The sequence below is a fragment of the Salmo trutta genome, chromosome 8 (assembly GCF_901001165.1).
Source record: "Salmo trutta chromosome 8, fSalTru1.1, whole genome shotgun sequence".
Classification (NCBI taxonomy): domain Eukaryota; kingdom Metazoa; phylum Chordata; class Actinopteri; order Salmoniformes; family Salmonidae; genus Salmo; species Salmo trutta.
The window spans coordinates 2782450-2788449 of record NC_042964.1 but is presented as its reverse complement, the minus strand read 5'-3'; the positions used below and the strand labels follow the sequence as shown (position 1 = coordinate 2788449).

At 46.4% G+C, this 6000-nt stretch overlaps 9 non-coding genes across 9 annotated transcripts; all 9 read right to left on the bottom strand.

Annotated features, from left to right (window-relative positions):
• Positions 1–189: 189 nt before the first annotated feature.
• Positions 190–276, bottom strand: trnay-gua (transfer RNA tyrosine (anticodon GUA)). The gene is given in 2 exon segments: positions 190–225; positions 240–276. It is a non-coding gene; the product is annotated as a tRNA-Tyr (tRNA).
• Positions 277–865: 589 nt separating this feature from the next.
• trnay-gua (transfer RNA tyrosine (anticodon GUA)) lies at positions 866–952 on the bottom strand. The gene is given in 2 exon segments: positions 866–901; positions 916–952. It is a non-coding gene; the product is annotated as a tRNA-Tyr (tRNA).
• Positions 953–1541: 589 nt separating this feature from the next.
• trnay-gua (transfer RNA tyrosine (anticodon GUA)) lies at positions 1542–1628 on the bottom strand. The gene is given in 2 exon segments: positions 1542–1577; positions 1592–1628. It is a non-coding gene; the product is annotated as a tRNA-Tyr (tRNA).
• Positions 1629–2217: 589 nt separating this feature from the next.
• On the bottom strand, positions 2218–2304 carry trnay-gua (transfer RNA tyrosine (anticodon GUA)). The gene is given in 2 exon segments: positions 2218–2253; positions 2268–2304. It is a non-coding gene; the product is annotated as a tRNA-Tyr (tRNA).
• A 589-nt stretch (positions 2305–2893) lies between these two features.
• Positions 2894–2980, bottom strand: trnay-gua (transfer RNA tyrosine (anticodon GUA)). Its single transcript is given in 2 exon segments — positions 2894–2929; positions 2944–2980. It is a non-coding gene; the product is annotated as a tRNA-Tyr (tRNA).
• A 589-nt stretch (positions 2981–3569) lies between these two features.
• On the bottom strand, positions 3570–3656 carry trnay-gua (transfer RNA tyrosine (anticodon GUA)). Its single transcript is given in 2 exon segments — positions 3570–3605; positions 3620–3656. It is a non-coding gene; the product is annotated as a tRNA-Tyr (tRNA).
• Positions 3657–4245: 589 nt separating this feature from the next.
• On the bottom strand, positions 4246–4332 carry trnay-gua (transfer RNA tyrosine (anticodon GUA)). Its single transcript is given in 2 exon segments — positions 4246–4281; positions 4296–4332. It is a non-coding gene; the product is annotated as a tRNA-Tyr (tRNA).
• A 591-nt stretch (positions 4333–4923) lies between these two features.
• Positions 4924–5010, bottom strand: trnay-gua (transfer RNA tyrosine (anticodon GUA)). Its single transcript is given in 2 exon segments — positions 4924–4959; positions 4974–5010. It is a non-coding gene; the product is annotated as a tRNA-Tyr (tRNA).
• A 589-nt stretch (positions 5011–5599) lies between these two features.
• trnay-gua (transfer RNA tyrosine (anticodon GUA)) lies at positions 5600–5686 on the bottom strand. Its single transcript is given in 2 exon segments — positions 5600–5635; positions 5650–5686. It is a non-coding gene; the product is annotated as a tRNA-Tyr (tRNA).
• Between the last annotated feature and the right edge of the window lie 314 nt (positions 5687–6000).

The window sequence follows — 6000 nt, the reverse complement described above, 5'->3', positions numbered from 1 at the left end:
AGTTACCTCGTGTGAGCCAGTGACCTAAGGATTGTTTCAATTTCAAGTACTGTGCTGCTCTCCCAACATTCCTATCGATGGTCAACAATTGAAGATTTCGGCTCTCAGGGAAAGATAACTTATTTCTCAAGCACGTGTTAAAGTTCACTGCTGTCAAAACGATGGCGTAAGCCACAAGAAAATACACAATCCTTCGAGCCGGATTTGAACCAGCGACCTAAGGATTGCTGCACTTTCACCTACAGTCCTCCGTTCTACCAACTGAGCTATCGAAGGTTGTCAACTGTTGACAAATAACAGTACCTAGATGGTCAGAAGTGCTGCAGACGCATATGTTCCTTTTAAAAAGTTGATCTGCTGAGTTTGGTGGTTTCGTGGAGATGCTGGAGATTGAACCGAGGCCCTCATACATGCAACGAACACTCTCTTCCGCTGAGCTACATCCCTTTTGATTGCAAGTAGTTGCGTTTGGGGATAGAGAAACAGTGAGCCGACGGTAAAGAGCGCTGTTTAGACCCCTCACTGCGAAATCGCTTTTGCCATCTCCCTGGTGTTCCAGTGGTTAGGATTCGGCGCTCTTACCGCCGCGTCCCGGGGTTTGTTCCCAGTCAGGGAATAATTTGCTTCTGGGGAAACACTATGCAAACATCAAAAACTTGGCACAACTGCAGAACAAGTTATCCTCGTGTGAGCCAGTGACCTAAGGATTGTTTCAATTTCAAGTACTGTGCTGCTCTCCCAACATTCCTATCGATGGTCAAAAATTGAAGATTTCGGCTCTCAGGGAAAGATAACTTGTTTGTCAAGCACGTGTCAAAGTTCAGTGCTGTCAAGACGATTGCGTAAGCCACAAGAAAATACACAATCCTTCGAACCGGATTTGAACCAGCGACATAAGGATTGCTGCACTTTCACCTACAGTCCTCCACTCTACCAACTGAGCTATCGAAGGTTGTCAAATGTAGACAAATACCAGTACCTAGATGGTCAGAAGTACTGCAGACGCATATGTTCCTTTTAAAAAGTTGATCTGCTGAGTTTGGTGGTTTCGTGGAGATGCTGGAGATTGAACCGAGGCCCTCATACATGCAACGAACACTCTCTTCCGCTGAGCTACATCCCTTTTGATTGCAAGTAGTTGCGTTTGGGGATAGAGAAACAGTGAGCCGACGGTAAAGAGCGCTGTTTAGACCCCTCACTGCGAAATCGCTTTTGCCATCTCCCTGGTGTTCCAGTGGTTAGGATTCGGCGCTCTTACCGCCGCGTCCCGGGGTTTGTTCCCAGTCAGGGAATAATTTGCTTCTGGGGAAACACTATGCAAACATCAAAAACTTGGCACAACTGCAGAACAAGTTATCCTCGTGTGAGCCAGTGACCTAAGGATTGTTTCAATTTCAAGTACTGTGCTGCTCTCCCAACATTCCTATCGATGGTCAAAAATTGAAGATTTCGGCTCTCAGGGAAAGATAACTTGTTTGTCAAGCACGTGTCAAAGTTCAGTGCTGTCAAGACGATTGCGTAAGCCACAAGAAAATACACAATCCTTCGAACCGGATTTGAACCAGCGACATAAGGATTGCTGCACTTTCACCTACAGTCCTCCACTCTACCAACTGAGCTATCGAAGGTTGTCAAATGTAGACAAATACCAGTACCTAGATGGTCAGAAGTACTGCAGACGCATATGTTCCTTTTAAAAAGTTGATCTGCTGAGTTTGGTGGTTTCGTGGAGATGCAGGAGATTGAACCCAGGTCCTCATACAAGCAACGAACACTCTCTTCCGCTGAGCTACATCCCCTTTGATTGCAAGTAGTTGCGTTTAGGGATAGAGAAACAGTGAGCCGACGGTAAAGAGCGCTGTTTAGACCCCTCACTGCGAAATCGCTTTTGCCATCTCCCTGGTGTTCCAGTGGTTAGGATTCGGCGCTCTTACCGCCGCGTCCCGGGGTTTGTTCCCAGTCAGGGAATAATTTGCTTCTGGGGAAACACTATGCAAACATCAAAAACTTGGCACAACTGCAGAACAAGTTATCCTCGTGTGAGCCAGTGACCTAAGGATTGTTTCAATTTCAAGTACTGTGCTGCTCTCCCAACATTCCTATCGATGGTCAAAAATTGAAGATTTCGGCTCTCAGGGAAAGATAACTTGTTTGTCAAGCACGTGTCAAAGTTCAGTGCTGTCAAGACGATTGCGTAAGCCACAAGAAAATACACAATCCTTCGAACCGGATTTGAACCAGCGACATAAGGATTGCTGCACTTTCACCTACAGTCCTCCACTCTACCAACTGAGCTATCGAAGGTTGTCAAATGTAGACAAATACCAGTACCTAGATGGTCAGAAGTACTGCAGACGCATATGTTCCTTTTAAAAAGTTGATCTGCTGAGTTTGGTGGTTTCGTGGAGATGCAGGAGATTGAACCCAGGTCCTCATACAAGCAACGAACACTCTCTTCCGCTGAGCTACATCCCCTTTGATTGCAAGTAGTTGCGTTTAGGGATAGAGAAACAGTGAGCCGACGGTAAAGAGCGCTGTTTAGACCCCTCACTGCGAAATCGCTTTTGCCATCTCCCTGGTGTTCCAGTGGTTAGGATTCGGCGCTCTTACCGCCGCGTCCCGGGGTTTGTTCCCAGTCAGGGAATAATTTGCTTCTGGGGAAACACTATGCAAACATCAAAAACTTGGCACAACTGCAGAACAAGTTATCGTCGTGTGAGCCAGTGACCTAAGGATTGTTTCAATTTCAAGTACTGTGCTGCTCTCCCAACATTCCTATCGATGGTCAAAAATGGAAGATTTCGGCTCTCAGGGAAAGATAACTTGTTTGTCAAGCACGTGTCAAAGTTCAGTGCTGTCAAGACGATTGCGTAAGCCACAAGAAAATACACAATCCTTCGAACCGGATTTGAACCAGCAACCTAAGGATTGCTGCACTTTCACCTACAGTCCTCCGCTCTACCAACTGAGCTATCGAAGGTTGTCAATTGTAAACAAATACCAGTACCTAGATGGTCAGAAGTGCTGCAGACGCATATGTTCCTTTTAAAAAGTTGATCTGCTGAGTTTGGTGGTTTCGTGGAGATGCTGGAGATTGAACAGAGGCCCTCATACATGCAACGAACACTCTCTTCCGCTTAGCTACATCCCATTTGATTGCAAGTTGTTGCGTTTGGGGATAGAGAAACAGTGAGCCGACGGTAAAGAGCGCTGTTTAGACCCCTCACTGCGAAATCGCTTTTGCCATCTCCCTGGTGTTCTAGTGGTTAAGATTCGGCGCTCTTACCGCCGCGTGCCGGGGTTTGTTCCTAGTCAGGGAATAATTTGCTTCTGGGGAAACACAATGCAAACATCAATAACTTGGCACAACTGCAGAAAAAGTTATCCTCGTGTGAGCCAGTGACCTAAGGATTGTTTCAATTTCAAGTACTGTGCTGCTCTCCCTACATTCCTATCGATGGTCAACAATTGAAGATTTCGGCTCTCAGGGAAAGATAACTTGTTTGTCAAGCACGTGTCAAAGTTTACTGCTGTCAAAACGATGGCGTAAGCCACAAGAAAATACACAATCCTTCGAGCCGGATTTGAACCAGCGACCTAAGGATTGCTGCACTTTCACCTACAGTCCTCCGCTCTACCAACTGAGCTATCGAAAGTTGTCGAATGTAGACAAATGCTATCACCTAGATGGTCAGAAGTGCTGCAGATGCATATGTTCCATTTAAAAATTTAATCTGCTGAGTTTGGTGGTTTCGTGGAGATGCAGGAGATTGAACCCAGGTCCTCATACAAGCAACGAACACTCTCTTCCGCTGAGCTACATCCCCTTTGATTGCAAGTAGTTGCGTTTAGGGATAGAGAAACAGTGAGCCGACGGTAAAGAGCGCTGTTTAGCCCCCTCACTGCAAAATCGCTTTTACCATCTCCCTGGTGTTCTAGTGGTTAGGATTCGGCGCTCTTACCGTCGCGTCCCGGGGTTTGTTCCTAGTCAGGGAATAATTTGCTTCTGGGGAAACACTATGCAAACATCAAAAACTTGGCACAACTGCAGAAAAAGTTATCCTCGTGTGAGCCAGTGACCTAAGGATTGTTTCAATTTCAAGTACTGTGCTGGTCTCCCAACATTCCTATCGATGGTCAACAATTGAAGATTTCGGCTCTCAGGGAAAGATAACTTGTTTGTCAAGCACGTGTCAAAGTTCACTGCTGTCAAAACGATGGCGCAAGCCACGAGAAAATACACAATCCTTCGAGCCGGATTTGAACCAGCGACTTAAGGATTGCTGCACTTTCACCTACAGTCCTCCGCTCTACCAACTGAGCTATCGAAGGTTGTCAAATGTAGACAAATACCAGTACCTAGATGGTCAGAAGTGCTGCAGACGCATATGTTCCTTTTATTAATAAGTTGATCTGCTGAGTTTGGTGGTTTCGTGGAGATGCTGGAGATTGAACCGAGGCCCTCACACATGCAACGAACACTCTCTTCCGCTGAGCTACATCCCTTTTGATTGCAAGTAGTTGCGTTTGGGGATAGAGAAACAGTGAGCTGACGGTAAAGAGCGCTGTTTAGCCCCCTCACTGCAAAATCGCTTTTGCCATCTCCCTGGTGTTCCAGTGGTTAGGATTCGGCCCTCTCACCGCCGCGTCCCTGGGTTTGTTCTAAGTCAGGGAATAATTTGCTTCTGGGGAAACACTATGCAAACATCAAAAACTTGCACAACTGCAGAAAAAGTTATCCTCGTGTGAGCCAGTGACCTAAGGATTGTTTCAATTTCAAGTACTCTGCTGCTCTCCCAACATTCCTATCGATGGTCAAAAATCGAAGATTTCGGCTCTCAGGGAAAGATAAATTGTTTGTCAAGCACGTGTCAAAGTTCACTGCCGTCAAAACGATGGCGTAAGCCACACGAAAATACACAGTCCTTCGAGCCGGATTTGAACCAGCGACCTAAGGATTGCTGCACTTTCACCTACAGTCCTCCGCTCTACCAACTGAGCTATCGAAGGTTGTCAAATGTAGACAAATACCAGTACCTAGATGGTCAGAAGTGCTGCAGACGCATATGTTCCTTTTAAAAAGTTGATCTGCTGAGTTTGGTGGTTTCGTGGAGATGCTGGAGATTGAACCGAGGCCCTCATACATGCAACGAACACTCTCTTCCGCTGAGCTACATCCCTTTTGCTTGCAAGTAGTTGCGTTTGGGGATAGAGAAACAGTGAGCCGACGGTAAAGAGCGCTGTTTAGACCCCTCACTGCGAAATCGCTTTTGCCATCTCCCTGGTGTTCTAGTGGTTAGGATTCGGCGCTCTTACCGCCGCGTCCTGGGGTTTGTTCCTAGTCAGGGAATAATTTGCTTCTGGGGAAACACTATGCAAACATCAAAAACTTGGCACAACTGCAGAAAAAGTTATCCTCGTGTGAGCCAGTGACCTAAGGATTGTTTCAATTTCAAGTACTCTGCTGCTCTCCCAACATTCCTATCGATGGTCAAAAATTGAAGATTTCGGCTCTCAGGGAAAGATAACTTGTTTGTCAAGCACGTGTCAAAGTTCACTGCTGTCAAGACGATGGCGTAAGCCACAAGAAAATACACAATCCTTCGAGCCGGATTTGAACCAGCGACCTAAGGATTGCTGCACTTTCACCTACAGTCCTCCGTTCTACCAACTGAGCTATCAAAGGTTGTCAAATGTACACAAATACCAGTACCTAGATGGTCAGAAGTGCTGCAGATGCATATGTTCCTTTTAATAATAAGTTGATCTGCTGAGTTTGGTGGTTTCGTGGAGATGCTGGAGATTGAACCGAGGCCCTCACACATGCAACGAACACTCTCTTCCGCTGAGCTACATCCCTTTTGATTGCAAGTAGTTGCGTTTGGGGATAGAGAAACAGTGAGCCGACGGTAAAGAGCGCTGTTTAGCCCCCTCACTGCAAAATCGCTTTTGCCATCTCCCTGGTGTTCCAGTGGTTAGGATTCGGCCCTCTCACCGCCG